We start from the raw sequence: 18,302 nt of genomic DNA, 5'->3' as shown, positions 1-18,302 counted from the left end.
ATGGTCAAGTAGTAAGAACAATACATTTATTTTCCAAAGAATTATTACCTAATAATATATTTAATTCTATTGCAAACTATAATCTTGGTAGTTCTATCTCAAAAGTCTAATTCCCAAAGAAGAGCATCATAAGACCAGAAGTAAACAAATTATGACTAGCTAAAAATATTATGAAGAAATTACATATGTACAGTGAAGTAGTGAGAAAAAGATCACTAACTCAAATCACTTTTTCCATGGCAAATTAACTAAATAGAATTTTGCTAATGCTAGTGGTTGTTTTGGATATCTTTACTTTTATTGTATTATAACAATATTGACAAGTTTCAGAGAGATGGAGAAAATTCCTATCACCTGAAACATCAGTGAATTCATGTTATAAGTTTCAAAATATAAAATAATTAAAATTAGAAAGAAGGATGGAATTATTATTATTATTTTTTTTTGGGGGGGGGAGAAAGAGCACGAATGGGGGTGGGCAGCAGGAGAAGGAAGGAGAATCTCAAGCAGGCTCCATGTTCAGTGTGATGCCCAATGTGGGGTTCGATCCCATAACCCTGAGATCATGACCTGAACTGAAATCAAGAGTCTGATGTTTAACCAGCTGAGCCACCCAGGCATCCAGGAATCTCTATAAACTTACAGTGAAGGACAAAGGGCCTAGAAGTATAGGAAAATGAAGTTGGACAGCCTGGATTCAAATCTCAACTCCTTACTACCAAGGTGACAACCTCTCTGGGTCTCTGTAAAATGAGGATAACCATTGCACTGTATTTCAGAGTGGTTATGAAAGTAAAAAGAGCTAATATGTTAAGCTCTTAGAGTTTTTTATGATCTATAATAAGCACTAAGAAATTATCTATCATAATTATTTATCATAATAGAACAAGATGAATTAAGTAATATTTGTATGTTTGTGCAATTATTCTAAAAAAGTGTAACAGAACATGGTATCTGTATCTTCACATTTGACTTTTTCCTCATGACCACAAAAGCTATTAACCTCAAAAAAATATTTAAAGGTTTTAATTTTCTGAAAAGCTCATAGTAATGCTTGATGTTCAGATTATTAAAAAAAAACTTCTACAGTGTCATAATCTGTGAGGTTATAATTAAAATAAGTGGTCTGAGCTTAAAACTCGGTTCTGATACTCACCAATTGTGTGAAGTTGAACAAGTTCCTTAAAGTCCTCATTCCTCTGTACCAAATGGGAAAAATAACACTATGTAATAGGACTGTGCAAAGGTTAAATGATATAATGTAAAGCCCTTAGAAGACTGCCTTGCTCATGTTTAAATATATGCTATTATTATAATCTTTATCGATTTTCCTCTTAGTTGTTAACTCTTAAAATTTTTCCAGATTTTCTTTTGTCAATGACATTTCATGTGAATACTGTACTTTCATAAGATGTCTTTGACTTTCAAAAAAATTCCCTTTTATGCTGAAAATAAATAAATGAAAAAAAAAATTCCCTTTTTCCTCTGGTCCTCAAAACCCAGAAATTCCCATTCAGAATTAGAATCAATTAGAATTTGTTGTCATTGCATTAAGGAATTAGACAAAATAATAATTTTTTCAAATCTACTTTAAACTGTACTCCCCTTTTTTGGTCTTCTGTTTATACATAAAATGCTACTGTTTATACCTACAATTTTGCTTATACAGATTCTTTTTCTACTACACTGTGTTTAGTGGCCAAAAAAGTCCTTTTTATACTTAATGCCCTCACGGAGTATGCTTGATTTAATATTTACTGCTTTCAATTTTAACCTTTTAATAAATAAAAGAAAGGTGCGATCTGGCAAAATCCTATCACTTATCAATTCCATTTCCTTTTTATTTTTAAGATTTTATTTGTTTGTTTATTTGAGGGGAGGGGAAGAGGGACAAGGAAGGAGAATCAGCTACTTAGTTTTAAAATGATAATTTAATTACTAACAATATATAATTTAAAAGCTTAAGAGATACTTCTTAATAACACTAAGCATATACTTTATTTGATTCATTTAATAATACTAACACCCAAAGTCAGACTACCATCAAGGGCTGGAGCCTGGTCTTCTGAAAACAGATCTGTTGTTTTTCATATTACACGTTTCCATGCCATGTTAAATTCAAATAACTCTACAGAGTGATAACACTTAACAACATTATAACTCAGTCAGTGAAGCCTTAGTTAAAGCTCAAGTTATTCATTTGAAAAGAGCTGGATGACATAGAAAACAGGACAAGCATGAGTTGATAAATTAAACTCAAAGGAACTAACTTCTGGTTTCAGGTCTGATATATAAGGAATATAGAAATTGTTACCCTTATCCTTACAATAAGAAAGAGCTGGACAAACTGAAAATCAATAATTCTTCTTGGATGCAGCAGAAAGCTAAATTTGCAATACAAGCTGCCATACTGAAATTAAGAGAGACAGGTGAATTCAGAGTCTCCAGACCAAGATTTTACCACCTGTGGCAGAAGCTCCTAGAGCCATAAACCTATAGGAGCATTTCAATGGTAATTTTGTGGTTAAGTGTGGACCAGTGTGAGAGTCAGTAGTTATAGAGGGGTCCCTGTACTTAAAAGAACTATATTTCCAAATTCCACATCAGGTTCTCATGGTGAAGATCTGAGAAAGATCCTTTTGTGGCTCTGGCAAGAGAAGAAAAGAGAAATTCTTATGAAATGTGTCTAGAACCTTCTCCAATACAAAGGCCTACCCTCCAGTGGGAAAGACTTTATCAGAGCCCTGTTACAGTGGGTTAAATATATTTGTCACATTCTGTCTTGTGCTAGCCTTCCTGTCTCACTAAAAAGGATGGAAAGCCATACAAAAGGAAACACCTGTGAAGCTCATAGGCCAAAGACTCAGGCCTGCTGGAGGACTGGTATTTAATCATGAGATAGTAGAATGATCCCCTCCCTGACACTTTACTACCATTCCGACAGGGCTCCAGTGTAATAATAGTGGATCACTGCTGAAAGCACTGCAACGTACAGATATGCTTTGAGGAGGAGTTCATCGAGAACCCCAAAGTGAAGAGAGGAGACAAAACAAGAAGATAAGGATTCGAAGCTTCTGGTACTTGTAGCTATGACAAACATTAAACAAAGTTGAAATACTTGCCAGGTTAACATAATTCCTCACACTAGAGGCTTATTTACCCAGTTCTTTTTACCTAAAACAGCAACTTCCAACAACAACAATAACAAAAGCAGACATGACAAAAGGAAAAAGAAATATAGCCTGAAGAGAGAAGACAAACATCAGAACCAGATGCAAGACATGACATGGTCTTGGAATTAAATAAAATAATTAAATAAGCATGATTAATATGTTAAGAGCTTAAAGAGATCAAGTAAACAACATGTAGGAATAAGGAAGTTAATGCAAATAGGAAGGTAGAAATTCTAAGAATCAAGAGGAAATGTTAGATATCAAAAATATTACAATAGAAATAAAGAATATTGTTTAAACAAAGCTGGAGGCATCACAATTCCCAGACTTGAGGCTCTATGAAGAAACTGTAATCATCAGGACAGTATGGTACTGGCACAAAAACAAATACATAGATTAATGGAACACAACAGAGAACTCAGAAAATGACCCTCAACTCTATGGTCAACTAATCTTTGACAAAGCAGGAAAGACTATCCAAAGGGGAAAAAACGACAGTCTCTTCAACAAATGGTGTTGAGAAAACTGGACAGCTACATGCAGAAGAATGAAACTGGACCACCTTCTTAGGCCAAACACAAAAATAAATTCAAAATGGATGAAAGGCCTAAGTGTGTGAATCAGAATCCTAGAGGAGAACACAGGCAGCAACCTCAGCCATAGCAACTTCTTATGAGACAATTTTCCAGAGGCAAGAGAAACAAAAGCAAAAATGAACTACTGGGACTTCATCTAGATAAAAAGCTTCTGTGCAACAAGAGAAACAGTCAACAAAACTAAAAGGCAGCCTAAAAAATCAGAAAAGGTATTTGCAAATGAAATATATGATAAAGGATTAGTACTCAAAATCTACAAAGAATTCATCAAACTCAACACCCCAAAATCAAAGAATCCAATTAAGAAATGGGCAGAAGATAATACAAGGCATTTGTCCAAAGAAGACATCCAGATGGCTGCAGACACATGAAAAGATGCTCAACATCACTCACCATCAGGGAACTACAAATCAAAGCCACAATGTCAGAATGGCTAAAATTAACAACACAGAAAAATAAGTGTTGACAAGGATGTGGAGAAAGGGGAACCCTTGTGCACTATTGGTGGGAATGCAAAGTGGTGCAGCCACTCTGGAGAACAGTATGGAGGTTCCTCCAAAAGTTAAAAATAGAATTACCCTATGATCCAACAAATGCATTACTAGGTATTTTCCCAAAGGATATAACAATACAGATTAGAAGGGATAATTGCACCCCAATGTTTATAGCATCATTATCAAGAATAGCCAAACTAGGGGTGGAGTCAAGATGGCAGAGAAGTAGGAGGTGCTGTTTCAACCTGTCCCCTAAAGTGAGCTGTATACCTATCAAAGAACTCTGATCACCTATGAAATCAGCCTGAGATTAGAATTATACATTTCTGGATCTCTTCGAGGGCAGAAGACACAATGGACAGGTAAAGCAGAGTGGGAACATCAGACTGATATCAGAAGATAAACAAAAGTGGGAGGGAGCCACCAGAAGGGACCAATTGGAAAGTAATACTCCAATACAAGAGCCTGTGGTTGGGGACCAGCATTAACTTGGAGTCTAGTTGAAAGCACTCAAAAAGAACAAAAGATCTTAAGGGGAAATTGGTGGAATCGGATCGTTAGGGACATGGACTTAAGCCCATGGACCCAGGATGGCCACTGCTGGCACTGAGCCAGAGAGAGTGCGGCGAAGAATTCAGGCATTGGTCCCTGAGCTTGTCCCTATGCATAAGCCAGCCAGATGCCAGCCGGTGCTCTCTAGAACCACAGCCTTTATCACTAGCCAATCAAGCTGTGCTACCAGGGTCTGAGTTGCCCTCCACACCCTCCCCTCATAGAGGTCTGTGCAGGTGCTAGCGGTACTCTCTAGGACCAGCCGAGAGTCTGAACACTCCCAACCCCAGCCAATGGGAAAATCTCAGTGCACTGTCTCTGGTTGGGATCTCTCCAGCAGTCTGGGCCTGCCCAGACAGCTGTGGTAGAGGCAGCCACTGGAAGCCAGCTCTCTGGACTAGTACTTCTCGTGGTGGTTTTGGTAACACCGGGGCATAAGCAGGAGTTCCTTTGACCCCTGAGACTGTGACTGGGGATGTGCTCTGCTGGCAGCAGAGGGGGAGTTTATGTGCTCTGGAACATGCAGAAGGGAAGAGACTTTGGCTTCTCTCTGAGAGGGAGATCTGGGTGCAATTCGCTTTCCTCTAAACCTACAAAGAACCACCAAAAGCCACCAAGGGGAGAAAAACAAAAACAAAAACAAAAAACAAAAAACCTCCAGAGAACAAAGGCCTGAAAAACCGGTTTCCTCAGAGCCCAGCCCCTTGATAGGGGGCAGGAGGACTCAACTCTAGCAAGACTGCCTGAAAAACCATGCGGCAGGTCCCTCCCCCAGAAAGCCAGCCAAAGAAAACAAATAACCAAACCAAACCAAACAAAACCCCAAAAAACCCACAAGAGGACAACCACCACTACTTCATAGATATAACTTTTATTTTTAATTCATTCCCATTATTCTCTTTCTTTTCAATTTTTTATAATTTTTAACATATTTACCATCACAATGAGATGTTCAGTACAACAAATTCCATAATAACCTTTTAACATGAACTTTTGATATATATACCTGTGTTTTTCTTTTGCTTTTCTATTTTTTTAAATATTCATATAGAGATAAGCTTCAAGGTAATCCTCTTTCCCCAGTCAATACTATCCAAATATATAAACCAGTTTTAATCCCCTTTTATCTCAGGAAAGTTGAGTAATTTAACAAAGATATCAAGATACACCCAGGAAGAATCAAAATAAGCTTCCTTGCCCACACTGAGAATTTATAACCACCCTCCCATCTTTTTCTTCTGCCAGTGTTTCTGTGTATTTGTTTTTGTCCTGGTAGTATATAAATCTTATACTTGGCATTCATTTTGGCTGAATTTTTTTTTTCCTTGTCATTTACTTTGTTGGACTTTTTGTTTGTATGTTTTTGTTTGTATACTTTATAGATCTTATCTTTGGGGCCCATTCAGTCTGGGTCTTCCTTTTCTTTTCTCTTTTCTCACTCTCTCTTTCTTTTTCTTTTTTCTTTCTTTTTGGTGAGGACTCCTGATTGCTCAGAAGTGTTCCAGGCTGCACCTTGCTTGCACCCTGGTTGATACATTCAGCTACACATCCCCTCAGCCATCTCTCACCAAAATGACTAGGAGGAGGAATGCCCAACAGAAGAAAAATTCGGAGACTGTGCCCTCTCCATCAGAGCTATTCAATATGGACATAAACAGTTTATTGGAGAGGGAATTCAGGCTAACAATTATCCAGGAACTGTCTAGGTTGTAGAAAGCCTTTAATGACAAAATGGAATTGATTACGGCAGAAGTGAGAGCCACTGGGGAAGATGTTAACAATGCTCTCAATAAGTTCCAATCTAATCTAAATTCTCTAACAGCTAGGGTAATTGAGGCAGAAGATAGAATTAGTGATCTAGAGGAAAAACTGATAGACAAAAAGGATCAGGAGGAGGCCTGGAACAAACAGCGTAGAAGCCATGAAAACAGAATTAGGGAAATAAATGATGCCATGAAAGTTCCAATGTTAGAATTATTGGAGTCCCTGAGAGGGAGGAGAAAGAAAGAAGACTAGAGGATATAGTTGGACAAATTCTCCATGAAAATTTTCCTAATCTGGTGAATTTTGTTAGCCGCAAGTAATCTGTTTATGTCCTGGAGGCAGAAAGGTTTCCCCCCAAGATCATAGAATCTAGAAAGACCTCAAGACACCTGATTGTGAAAATGCTGAATCATAATTTTAGACAGGAGCTCTTGAAAGAAACTAGGTGTAAGAGATTCCTTACATACAGAGGAAGGCCCATCAGTATAATGTCAGACCTATCCACAGAAACCTGGCAAGCCAGAAAGGTCTGGCAAGATGTACTCAGGGCACTAAATGAGAAGAACATGCAGCTAAGAATACTTTGTCCAACAAGACTGACATTCAAAATGGATGGAGAGATAAAGAGCTTCCAAGACCAGCAAGGTTTAATCCTTTAAATGTGACCACTAAGCCAGTACTACAAGAGAGGGGGCGTGGGGGTTCTATAAAAGAGGATAAAAACCCAAGAATAACATTGAACAGAAATTTATGGAGACAATCTATAGAAACAAAGACTTCACAGGTAACACAATGTCAATAAAAATATATCTCTCAATAATCACTCTCAGTGTGAATGGCCTAAATGTGCCCATAAAATGGCAAAGGGTTGCAGATTGGATAAAACGACAGGACCCATCCATATGTTGTCTACAAGAGATCCATTTGAACCTAAGGATACATCCAGACTAAAAGTGAAGGGATGGAGAAGCATCTTTCATGCCAGTTGGCCTCAAAAGAAGGCTGGGGTAGCGATTCTCATATCAGATAAGTTAGATTTTAAACTAAAGACTGTTATCAGAGATACAGAAGGACACTACATCATTCTTAAAGGGTCTATCCACCAAGAAGATCTAACAATTGTAAATATTTATGCCCCCAATATGGGAGCAGCCAATTACATAAGAAAACTATTAATCAAGATAAAGAGTCATATTGATATGAATACATTAATACTAGGAGATCTTAACATGCCTCTCTCAGAAATAGATCATCGAAGCAGAAAATCAATAAAGAAACAAAAGCATTGAATGACACATTGGACCAGATGGACCTCATAGATATATACAGAACATTGCACCCTAAAAAAAGAGTGCACTTTGTACCTTCTCAAGTGCACATTGTATCTTCTCCAGAATAGATCACACACTGGGTCACAAATCAGGCCCCAACCAATACCAAAAGATTGAGATTATTCCCTGCATATTCTCAGAGCACAATGCTTTGAAACTGGAGCTCAACCACAAGAAGAAGTTCAGAAGGAATTAAAACACCTGGAAGCTAAATGTCACCTTGCTTAAGAATGCTTGGATCATCCAGGAAATTAAAGAAGAACTTAAACAATTCATGGAAACCAATGAGAACGAAAACACTTTGGTCCAAAACCTATGGGATACAGTAAAGGCGGTTCTAAGGGGGAAATACATAGCCACCCAAGCCTACCTCAAAAAAATTGAAAAAAATCCAGAATACACCAGTTGTCTTTACACTTTAAAGAACTAGAGAATCAACAACAAATTAAGCCAACTCCACACACAAGAAGGAAAATAATCAAGATTAGAGCAGAGATCAATGAGGTAGAAACTAGAGATATAGTAGAACACATCAATGAAACTAGAAGCTGGTTTTTGAAAGAATCAATAAGATCAATATACTATTGGCCAAACAAACCCAAAAGAAAAGAGAAAAGACCAAAATTAATAAATTTATGAATGAAAAGGGAGAGACCACAACTAACACCAAGGAAATAGAAACAATCATCAGGAGTTATTATCATATAACATCATATCATATAACAGTTATATGCCAATAAGTTAGACAACCTAGATGAAATGGATACATTCCTGGAAAACTATAAACTTCCAAAACTGAATCAGGAAGAAGTTGACAACCTGAATAGACCAATACCCAGTAACAAGATTGAAGCAGTGATCAAAAACCTCCCAAAAAACAAGAGCTCAGGACCTGACGGATTCCCTGGAGAATTCTACCAAACTTTCAAAGAAGAAATGACACCTATTCTCCTGAAGTTGTTTCAAAAAAATTGAAACAGAAGGAAAACTTCCAGACTCTTTTTATGAAGCCAGTATTACCTTGATCCCCAAACCAGGCAAGGATCCCACCAAAAAGGAGAATTTCAGACCAATATCCCTGATGAATATGGATGCTAAGATTCTCAACAAGATCCTAGCTAATAAGATCCAACAGTATATTAAAAAGATTATCCACCATGACCAGGTGGGATTTATCCCTACGTTGCAAGGGTGGTTCAACATTTGCAAATCAATCAATGTGATAGAACAAGTCACTAAGAGAAGAGAGAAGAACCACATGGTCCTCTCAATTGATACAGAAAAAGCATTTGACAAAATCCAACATCCATTCCTAATTAAAATGCTTCAAAGTATAGGGATAGAGGGAACATTCCTCAACTGCATAAAATCTATGAAAAACCCACAGCAAATATCATCCTCAATGGAAAAAAGCTCACAGCCTTCCCTTTGACATCAGGAACACAACTCTCACCACTCTTGTTCAACATAGTATTAGAAGTCTTAGCAACAGCACTCAGACAACAAAGAGAAATAAAAGTACTCAAATTGGCAATGAAGAAGTCAAACTCTCTCTCTTCATGGATGACATGATACTTTATATGTAAAACCCAAAAGACTCCTCCCCCAAACTACTAGAGCTCATTCAGCAATTCAGTAATGTGGCAGGATACGAAATCAATGTATAGAAATCAGTTGCTTTCTATACACTAACAATGAAAATACAGAAAGGGAAATTAGATAATCAATTCCATTTACTGCAGCATGAAGAACCATAAGATACCTTGGAATAAACCTAACCAAAGAGGTAAAGGATCTGTACTCGAGGAACTACAGAACACTCATGAAAGAAATTGAAGACACAAAAAGATGGAACACCATTCCATGCTCTTGGATTGGAAGAATAAACATTGTTAAAATGTTTATACTGGGGCGCCTGGGTGGCTCAGTGGGTTAAGCCGCTGCCTTTGGCTCAGGTCATGATCTCAGGGTCCTGGGATCGAGTCCCGCATCGGGCTCTCTGCTCAGCAGGGAGCCTGCTTCCTCCTCTCTCTCTCTCTGCCTGCCTCTCTGCCTACTTGTGATCTCTCTCTGTCAAATAAATAAATAAAATCTTTAAAAAAAAATGTTTATACTGCCTAGAGCAATCTATACTTTCAATGCCATTCCAATCAAAATTCCACCAGCATTTTTCAAAGAGCTGGAACAAACAACCCTAAAATCTGTATGGAACCAGAAGAGACCCTGAAATGCTAAGGAAATGTTGAAAAAGAAAAACAAAACTGGGGACATCACGTTACCTGATTTCAAGCTTTACTACAAATCTGTGATCACCAAGACAGTATGGTACTGGCATAAAAACAGACACATAGACCAGTTGAACAGAGTAGAGAGCCCAGATATGGACCCTCAACTCTAGGGTCACCCAATCTTCAACAAAGCAGGAAAAAATATAGTCTTTTTTCAAGACTGTCTTTTTTCAAGACAGTCCATCAACTGATGAATGAATAAAGAAGAAGGGGTATATATACACAATGGAATATGACTCCGCCATCAAAAAGAATGAAATCTTGTCATTTGCACCAACATGGCAAGATGTGTATATAATGTGAGGCAAAATAAATCAGTCAAAGAAAGACAAATACCACATGATTTCATTCATACGTGGAATTTAGGAAACAAAACATGAAAAATGGGAAGAAGAAAAAGAGAGAAGGAAGACAAACATGAGGGACTTTTCATGATAGATAACAAACTGAGAGTTGCTAGAGGGAGGTGGGGGGGACGCACTTGGTAGATGATGAGAATTAAGGAGGGCACTTGTTATTGATGAGCACTGAATGTTGTATGTAAGTGATGAATAACTAAATTCTACTTCTGAAACCAGTATTACAGTGAATATTAACTAAGAAGAATTTAAATAAAACTTTGGAGAAAAGAAAGAAAAAAAGAAAAAAGAATGTGTTTGACAAACTCATCAGTAGACTGGAGAGGACTCAGGAAAGAATGGGTGAATTCAAAGTCAACAGAAACTTCCAAAACTGAAACACAAAGACAAAATATTAAAAAAAAAAAAAAAAGCCCATTCAGTTCAAAGATTCTTTACCTCCTCTCATTTTAGCCAAATTGTCGACAGCATTTGGCACAAACAGACTCCCATGTTCTTCAAATATTCCTGTTTTGTTTTCATCACATTCCGCTTAACTTACTCTTCTCCTGCCTTACTGGCTATTCCATTTTAGTCTCCTTTCCTTGTTCTCCCTGTTAGGTCTCTAAATGGTGCAGTACATGAGGGCTCTATCCGTTGTCCACAACTGTTCTTCATACATACTTTTTTTTTTTTTTTTTTTTAAGATTGCTATTGAGAGAGAGAGAGAGAGAGAGAGCATACATGAGGCACGGAGACACCAGCAGACTCTGCTGAGCCCAGAGCCCAATGTGGGACTCAATTTCACAACCCCGAGATCATGATCTGAGGCAAAATTAAGAGTCAGATACTTAACTGACTGAGCCACCCAGGTGCCTCATCTATACTATTTTCTTAGGTGATTATCAACAGAATAGTAGCAACAACTCCATTTGGTTATCCAAAACACATTTTAAGTCTAACACAGCAAAACAGATCTCTTGTTTTAATTCTATGTATTTCTCTCTACTCCTCTCTCACTAAAAGGCATCACCATCTAACCCACTGTTTATGGGGGAAAAATGTCTTAAAATTTTTCTAAATAATTTCCACATCTTTCTGATTTTACTTATACGAGTCACTCTGTTCCTATCTAATATTCTCCATCTCTACCACAGACTCTTTAATCCGAGCTGTCATCACTTACACAGGATACTGTAGACATCAGTTAATTGTTCTATTTCTTTCCTGTTTTCAATGTCCTATTGTATTTACATGAAATTTTCTTTAAAATTCCCTATCTTGGGTTATTGGGAAGCAGCATCTTACCTCATGGTATCTGAAAATCTGTGTGGAAATTTATTCTTACAGTTTCTTCTGTCACTTACTTTGTATGCTGAATGGACTCTAAATCCATTCAGAATTCATTTTTTTTTTCCCTTCTCAGCTGCTTTCTTCTTTCACATATGCCTCTGTGATATGGGATACAGTCCCTTTTCAATATTTGTTCTCAAGTACATCTACACAAAGTGTACATGTAAATTTTTAGCAAATTCTGAGGTAAAAATTACAATGGAGTCCCATAAGACATGTTATTAAGAATATTTCTGGCATTCTCAATGCTCAAAATCTTAACGGTGATTTCATTCTCTCTGCTCACTTGTGATGCTGCTCAGCCTTTTCCCTTCTCTAACTTCTTTTTCTGTACATGATACTCCTATAAATTTATATTCAGTCCAGCTTACATATCATTTTGTTTTACTGCCACTTTCCAAAGTATGTCCCAGTGAAGGAAGGCAGGTGAAAAAGAGAACATCTTCTATCTTTCACATTCAAAGAAATTCATCAAGATATTTTTCTAAATAAAAGCCATCTACTCCAGAGAGAAACTGTTCCAATACTTAAGGCACAAAAGCATGCATTTAAAAAACTGATACACAGATATCTATTCATATGTTCCCCTCTCAATGGTTATCCTCTGTGCAATAGAGTCCAGATTTCTTAAAATAGATAATCTGAACCTCATCTGTTCTTAGACTTATCTGCTCTTCAATCCCTTTGAACATGACACGCTATGGTCAAATCAGTAAATTCCCCCTTTCTTAACCAGCCTGCAATCTTTCATGCTTCTGTGCTTTTCTTTATACTTGCCATTTTCACCTGGAATTTCCTTCCACAGTTCACCTCCTTGAAGAATTTATGCACAGCTCTCATATGATCCTCGTTACCCTCAGAATAGAACAGAGTGTTCTCTCCTATGTTCCACAGCCCCCTCATTTACACCTCCCATCAAAGTGGATTATAATAATAGACTGGAGAACCTTTCTTTCCTGACTAGATTGTGTATCCCTTGAGGATTAATATCTTTTCTGTAGGTCAGCACCTAGGAATTCCATTGCTCAATAAGCATTTCTTTTTTGGTTCAATTATTTTTTTAATGAAGAAGTACATTAAGGGTTTATTCTGTGGACTCACTCATGACCTTATTAATCTCACCCTTTGGATCTCTGTAAAACACATCCACAGTTTCAGATGGTAATCTGGATTGGAACAAGGTTCAGGTTTCATTCCTGCTCCTTACTAACCTTCTGTCTATCTTTAGGCAAGTTATCCAGCATCTCTAGTTCTCATTTCTTTCTCTATAAAATGGACATAATAAAACCATCATTACAGGGCTTTCCTGTAAACAATTAGATAATACTAAAATATGTATTTAGCATTATCTAGAATATAGTAAAAACATTAATACTTATCCTTCTTTGACTGATTTAGAGATCTGGTGAAGGATAACCCTTAGAAATAAAGTGCAAGCTGCTTTAATGAAGAACCCTTGAAAACATGGCACCATTGCAGGTGCCACACCAAGCACCTCAAACCTAATTGTTGTCCTCCAACAATTCCTTCCTTCTCCCAAACTGATAGATTCCAAAATTGATAAAACTAATAAATGGACATTATGTCTTTGACACAACAATGGTTTTTTTCCCCCAGGTTAAATAATCAGTATTATTCTTCCTTCCCTATTTGATTTCTGAGCACATGCTTGTAGGCAATATTTAAAATAGGTGTTCTGTGTCAGAGCTGAAAAAAATTATGGAACCACCACATTTTGTTTCTTGGTTATTGATGATAGTAATATGGCAACTTCGAAAAATTCAGAATATATGCAGGCAAATATATGTGGATTGCTGTGATGAGGTATTTTTAGGGGTTCTCTAAAACACTGTGACAATAGTTATAGTCTATATGTTGAAGGAAGGTTGTTTGTATATTTTATTTATCTCTTTTTGGCCATAAATAGATGTTTGTTTTTTAAAAATCTCTTATTTCTTACAACTGGAAATATTTATTTCTATGCTGAGAAACAGTGGGTTTGAAATTCAATATTCTCATGTCTGGTAAAGATTATTTTTGTTCTCAGATTGTCTGATATGATACTAGTTTTCAGCTGCCACAAAATGTATTCCATTTTTTTCATCTTCTGAATGAAAATTGTTAAATTATTGCAAGCTGCTCAGTAATTAAAAATAATTTGTTGACCAATTTGGACACAGTTGATTCAGCCCAGAGCTTTCTTGAAATCAAGTAACATAAACCACCCAACAGTTTTTTAGCCAACAGAATAGAAAGAAAAATCAGATTAAACTGCTAAAATATTCAGAAATTCTAGTTGAGCTTCTGGAAGCTACAAGAGTTGTTTAAGTAAGACAATACCAGATCCTTTTAAAGATTACAATAGGTATTTGAGATATGGATAGTTATATGGAAACATTAAAATATTACATTACAATATGAGAGAATATCTTCCAAAAAAAATTTGGTCCTTGACCTGCTCCTACAAGGCAGCCTCTAACCTCTTGGAATATTCTGCTTTCTAGAGTGTTTTTATCTGTGTTCTTGGGCCACATCAGTTTATTTTAATGATGTTATTTTTGATGGGGCCTTAGGCCAGTGGTATTAGCTTGACCAGTGGAGGGGCTGGAGACTGATAACAAAAGTCATGACTTAGTAAGACTGAGTAACATAATCAGTCATGCTTATGTGGACTGACTCCCAATAAAATGCTGGGCACCAAGGTCTCAGTGATCGTCCCTGATTGGGAATCCATAAATACTGCCACACATTGTTGCTGGTAGTTGAACTGTTGTCTGCATGACTCCACTGGGAGGGGACAATGGTAAACCTACACCTGTTATTTCCTGACTCTGCCCTATGTGAATCATCCCTTGGAAGATTTTAGCCCATATCTTTTTGTTGTAATAAACCTTAGTCATAGGTATAAGTGCTTTTCTGAATTTGGTGGGTCCTTCTAGAGAATTATTTAACTTAAAGGCAGTGTTGGGGATCTCTCAAACAGCAACAGCAGATTTTTGAACATGCAACCTCTATTAGCCATTGGTCACTCTTTCTTTTGTGCAAACTGCCAATTTTCTGCACAGAACCTTTTCCTTTGTAAACAAAGACTTCCTCTGAAGGCTCACTGCTGTGTATCCAGTACCTCAGAGAAGTACCTGATGCAAAGAAGGTGTTTGGTAAAAACTTATTGATGAATAAATTGATAATGCTTATCAACCCTGGTCCTATTGTTTCATTTACTACATTCTTTACTACAATTTTCAGATGCTGTCTGTTAGTAAACATCTATATTATCCTTATAATAGTCCTGTGTCAACTACCACCACATTTTTCTTCCTTTAGAGCAAGAGGCCTTAGAAGAATTGTCTGGTCTTACAGTCTCAGTTTCTTTCCTTGGATGTTCTCCTAAATGCAATCCAATTTTGGGGGGGAGAAGGAGGCAGTCTCTACCAAGATCCTGGTTACCAAGATCTTTACTTTGTTAAATCAAACAGTAAATTTCCAGATGACTTATTATTTTACCTATCGCTGAATCTTTTCCTCATTCTTAAGGCATTCTCCCTACTTGGCTTCTAGGAAACTACAGATTCTGGTTTCCTACCTACATTTTAGCTGGTACTTTTCATAATCTTTTGGTGGTTTTCCCTCAGTCCTCACTACATAAATATTGGAATACATCATGGTTAGTTCTTGGAATGCTTGGGTTTTTTTTTTTTTTTTTTGTATTTTCTCTTATTCCATAGAAATATCATATATTCTCAAAAGACTGAAGTACCCCGTGAAATGTGTAAGCCTGATGATTCACAGACCTGTACCCTTGGGGCAAATAATACATTAAATGTTAATAAAATAATTAATAAAAATTAAAATAAATAAAAAATTAAAAAGACTGAAGTACCATATATATGCTGATTATTTAAAATTTTGTATCTCTATTTCAGATCTATGAACTCTGATCTCAGACACTGAATCTTCTAATGTTTCCATAGATATTTAAAACACAAGCCAAATATACGACTAATTTTAAATATCCAAATTTTCAGTGTCCAAAATTCCTAATGTTTCTCCACACATTTGCTTCTCCAGAAGTCTTCTGAATCTCAATAAGTGATAATTACAAACCTGCAGTTTATGAGGTCAAAAACCATGGACTCCTTCTTAATTTTTGTCTTTATTCTTATCCTTCATCCAATTCAGGAAGTCCTTCTGGCTCTACCCTAAATACCCACACTCTTACCATGTCTTACTACCCCTATGCCACCACTGTAACACTTGTCCAAGCCAGTATCATCTCTCATCTACATCATTATCACCAATAGCGCCTAACTGTTCTCCCTGCTTCATCCATTACCACTCTATAGTCTACTCTTAACATAGCAACCAAAATGATGTTTCATGATGTAAGTTAAATGGGTTATTCCTCCCCTCAAAACTTTTTAATGGCTTTATGCATCACTTGAAGTTAAAGGCAAAGAATTTCTAATGGCCTGTAAGAACCCAGAGGTCTGTTTCCTACCATCACCCAGTAGGTAGGATGTTATCTTCTGCTTTGTGTCTCTTTCCCACCTTCCAGTCACCTGATCCTCACTGGTTGTTTCTTACACACTACAGGGACAGTAATTCCTCAGGAATCTTACATTCACTGTTTCCTCTGCTTGTAGTTCTGACCTTCAGGTAACCTGAATGGCTGATTCCCTCACCTCTATGAGTCCTTTTCTCAGATGTCACCTTCATAATGAAAATGTTTATTCCAACCCATTCAAAGAAGCATACTATCCTTACCTTCATCAATCCTCCTGCCAGGATTTCTTCTTCTTTTTGTTGTTTATCATGGTCTAATAATGCACGATAGCCAGGTATTTACCCGTTGCTTTTATTGTATTGTATATATCTTCCATCTCCATTAGAACATAAATTCTATGATGGCAGGATGTGTATTCTCAGTATCTAGAAGACAGCCTGGCACACAGAAGTCATTCTATAAATTACTCAGAAATAATCTTAAAAAAAAAAAAAATAGAAGACTTTCAATCGGAGAAAGGCAACTATCATATGATCTCCCTGATATGAGGAAGTAGAGATGCAACGTGGGGGGTCTGGAGGGTAGGAAAAGAATAAATGAAACAAGATGGGATTGGGAGGGAGACAAACCATAAGAGATTCTTAATGTCACAAAACAAACTGAGGGAGGTTGCAGGAAGGGGGTTAGGGAGAGGGTGGTGGGATTATGGACATTGGAGAGGGTATGTGCTATGGTGAGCGCTGTGAAGTGTGTAAACCTGGCGATTCACAGACCTGTACCTCTGGGGCTAATAATACATTATATGTTTATAAAAAAATTTAAAAATTATTAAAAAAATAGAAGACTTTTTATCAATGAATGATGTAAATAGATACATAGAAAAAGGCATCAGAAAAATGTGGATTAACATGGCTTTGGTCTCCAAACTGCTATTTGCAAGCAAACTCAATTTAAGGTTTTTAATCCATCAAATCATTGGCTTCTTTACTGGAAAAATTTATATAATGATATAAATTCTAAAAACTTGAGGATTAAGAGAGATAAAATCAATAGTGTTTGACATTTTTGCGAATTTTCAATAGCATTAGTTCCCATTGTTCTTAAATAGGGTGTGTCTGTATGGGGGGAGGACGGTTTACAATATGCTATCAACTAATGTGATGAGGGTTTGTGCCTCAAGCTATCATTAGCTTGAAGCAAATTAAAAAGTCTATAAAAACTAAAGAAACTTGGGGCGCCTGGGTGGCTCAGTGGGTTAAAGCCTTTGCCTTCAGCTCTGGCCATGATCTCAGCATCCTGGGATGGAGCTCCACATTGGGCTCTCTGCTCAGAGGGGAGCCTGATTCCTCCCCTCTCTCTCTGCCTGACTCTCTACCTGCTTGTGATCTCTGTCAAATAAATAAAATAAAATAAAATAAAATAAACAACAACAAACAAACAAAAAAACTAAAGAAACTTGACACCAAGGGACCGTAGAGACCCTCTAACCTAAACAGCTCATTTTAGAGAGAAAGTGAAATCCAGAGAAGGTAAATAATTTGTGATAAAAGTTAGAAGTACAATCCAAGTCTCCTGCTTTCTAGTGTCGTGTGTTTTACAATCCCAATAAAAAGAAAGGATAGGGACAGTCATGTTTCCACAAATAGCCACAAATAGCCACAGCCTGAATCCTGTCTCACAGGTCTTTTATGCGTGGGGTTAAATCATTCGCATATTCAAGGCTACAGAAGACCTTTCTGAAACTTGAGAGGAGGAATTAGTTTAAGTCACAGACATTTCTTTTTTTCTTCTCTCCTTTGGTCAGATGGATGCTGCAGTGGAGGCGAAATCCACCCAGCATCTAGTCTGGCTACCCCAGAGAAGAAATCCTAGCTGAGACTTAACGAAAGAGTCACATCCTCCAAGGTTT

Source organism: Mustela lutreola, chromosome 1, assembly GCF_030435805.1.
Source record: "Mustela lutreola isolate mMusLut2 chromosome 1, mMusLut2.pri, whole genome shotgun sequence".
In the NCBI taxonomy this organism is placed as follows: Eukaryota; Metazoa; Chordata; class Mammalia; order Carnivora; family Mustelidae; genus Mustela; species Mustela lutreola.
This window is presented reverse-complemented; position numbering follows the sequence as displayed.